The 3,066-nt window shown below is 31.9% G+C and overlaps 1 pseudogene; it reads left to right on the forward strand.

Annotated features, from left to right (window-relative positions):
* The first annotated feature begins 992 nt into the window (after positions 1 to 992).
* On the forward strand, positions 993 to 2,020 carry LOC125861783 (L10-interacting MYB domain-containing protein-like; annotated as a pseudogene).
* Positions 2,021 to 3,066: the final 1,046 nt, after the last annotated feature.

Genomic DNA, 3,066 nt, shown 5'->3' on the forward strand with positions numbered 1-3,066 from the left:
CTTGAGTTTTAGCCATTATTGAAAGTCTTTGAGTTCTTGAGGTATGAGTTTTGCAAACGAGTTGAGTTCCTTGATAGATTTTTATATGGGTTCATTGAAATTGTTCTGGGTTTGTGAATTTTTGTGAACTAGGTAGTTGAAAACTGCATCGAGTATGAGTTGTGTCGAGTTTGGGAAAGGAAGAAAGGATCAGTAAAATAATTGCGCCCAGGTCTGCATCGCGGAGACGCTTAAGATTTTCAGTCTTCAGATAGTGACTTATTTTAAGTTAAAAGTTAAAATTAGGGTGATCCCTACTTTTTTTTAAACTTAAAAGTCATTCCCTCTTTGACCAAGTATATTACTTTTTTACCCTTAGTTTTTTAAACAATTCCCAAATTGGCCTGTTGAATTAAAATCCTACATCTCTTTCCCCCAATTCTTTTTTCACTGTGATGCGACTGAGCTTTCCAGCGAAGGACGCGAAGCTTTCCACTAGTGTGAAGTGTTCCATTGACGGCGAAAGGTTCCAACGACGACGTGAAAGGTTCCAGCGACAACGTGAAAGCGGCGTGAAGGGTGAAAGTGATCCAAAGTGTGAAGTAAAGTTATCAATATTGAGGTAAGTTATCATTTTCTCTCAATTTTCTCTCGAACTGTTGCATTTTTACCGTGTGTTCGTCTCTTTGATTTGCTTTGAGGGATATCTATTTTTGAATCGGAAGAACAAGAGACTGACGACTGATGGGTTTAGTTAGGAATTTGCTCTGAGGGATATCTGTTGTCGTCTCTTCATTTTCTCATTATTTTTGCATTTCTTTTGGATTATGTAATTTTTTTGTGCGTTTTGTTGCTATTCCTGAGTGTGTATTTTCTGCCTTGTGTATTTTATTTTTGGGATTATGTTTATATAATTTGATTATGTGTAATATATATTTGTCATCTATTATAAGATTATAGGAGTAGTTGTTTTCAATTTTCCTATCCATTCTTATCTTCAGATCATTCACAATATGCCGGAAATACAAACTAATGCTAAGTGGGATGATGATGCTCATCTCAAATTTATAGAGTTATGTAAATTAGAGATTAGGAAAGGAAATAGACCAACCCTCATTTATATAGAGATGGATGGAAAAATATGACTGATGCATTCAATGAAAAAATGGGAAGATGCTATAAAAAAAATAAATGAAAAACCATTGGAATGGCTTGAAAGCCAAGTGGACTCTTTTTAAGCAATTGATGAGAGGACATACATGTATAGGATGGGATGCCACCAAAAATACAATTATGGCAGATGATGATTGGTGGAATCGAAAAATGAAGGTACATTTCTCATATTGTTCTACATGTCTTTTTTATTTCTTTTATTGTTACATTTTAATTTACTTAAATTTGTTGTTTTATCTTTTATTACATGAGGATGTTCGATATAGAAAATTTAGGAATAAAGATCTTTCACTCATATGATTTTGCTATGATGCATTATTTTCTGATTTTGTTGCCATGGGGAAAGAGCACGTGCTTCAAATCAACCCAATTTTTTGAAACTGGGGTAAATTTTGACAAAGAAAGAATAAATGGTATTGATAATGATAGTAGGGAGCACTTTATTAATACTAATGATGAAGGGGGTGATGAAACTGATGATCCACAAGATATGGATTCTACTATGTTTCCTAAGCCATCACTAAAAAGACAAATTTCAACTGATGGTATTGGAACTAGTAATCAAGTGAAAAAAAGTAAGACAAAATCTGCAGATGCATCAATGAAAGAGGATATGCACTCTTTAGTAGAGTTAATGTCTAACAAAAGTACTGCTACATCTCATGCGGTAGATGATCCCACCATTGATAAGTGTATGAATTTTTTGGCAAGCATTCCTGGTATTTTTGAGAGGGGTGAAATGTATAACTATTTTGTGAACATGTTTCTTAAAAAAGACATTCGACAAGTGTTTCTTAAGATGCCTACGGATGAAGCTTGAAAGTCTTGGATGGGGTATAACTATCAGTTATACCTTAAGAAAGTGTGAAGAATGTGTTGTTATGGAAAAAATAATTTTATTATTTTATGTTTGACATTATGCTTGTAAGCATGAACTTTATTTGTTGTCTTTAATTTTGTTTAGACATTATGGTTGTATGGTTAAACTTTTTTAAGTTAAGTTGAATTTATATGAATGTGTTTGTTGTGTTGAATTTATGTAAATGTATTTGTTGTGTTGAATTTATATATAGGTGTTTATTGTGTTGAATTTATATATATGCATTTGTTGTGTTGAATTTATATATAGGTGTTTGTGGTGTTGAATTTATGTAAATGTATACGTTGTGTTGAATTTATATATAGGTGTTTATTGTGTTGAATTTATATATATGTGTTTGATGTGTTGAATTTATATATAGGTGTTTGTTGTGTTGAATTTATATATAGGTGTTTGTTGTGTTAAATTTATATATATGTGTTTGTTGTGATTGAATTTATATAAATGCTATAAGTAAGTAAAATGTTATAAGTAAGTAAAATATATGTGTCATTACATGTAAAATAATGAAACTTTTATACTCTTTATTTTTATTAATTGGGGATATTTTTATTTCTAGTTAAATGGGGGATTTGGACTTTACCATATCACCCCACTTAAGTGATTTGTTAGATGAAGAACTAAAACAAAGTAGGAGAGAGCAAAATGAGAAAGAATGAATGGCTCTATGCCGAATAGCAGGTAAATACATTTTAATGTATTACGAAAAATACTTATTCAAAGAACCTTGTCGTACATCAAGGCGCTCCGGGTATATATTTATTCAAGAGATATTACAAGGGAATTAAACTTGTTGTTATGAAAATTTTCGATTAAAGAAGGTGGTGTTTGTTGATCTATCGAAAGATTTAAATGAAAAATATGGACTTAAGCCCACACGTGGAATGTCTAGACATGAAATGTCAGGCATGTTCTTAATGACTTGTGCAGATGGAGCGGGAAATCGAATGATACAAGATATCTTTCAACATTCAGGGGGGACGGTTCATAAACACTTTCATAGTGTTTTAAAAGCCGTTTCTAAGCTTGCAAGA

The sequence above is a fragment of the Solanum stenotomum genome, chromosome 4 (genome assembly GCF_019186545.1).
Source record: "Solanum stenotomum isolate F172 chromosome 4, ASM1918654v1, whole genome shotgun sequence".
Taxonomy (NCBI): domain Eukaryota; kingdom Viridiplantae; phylum Streptophyta; class Magnoliopsida; order Solanales; family Solanaceae; genus Solanum; species Solanum stenotomum.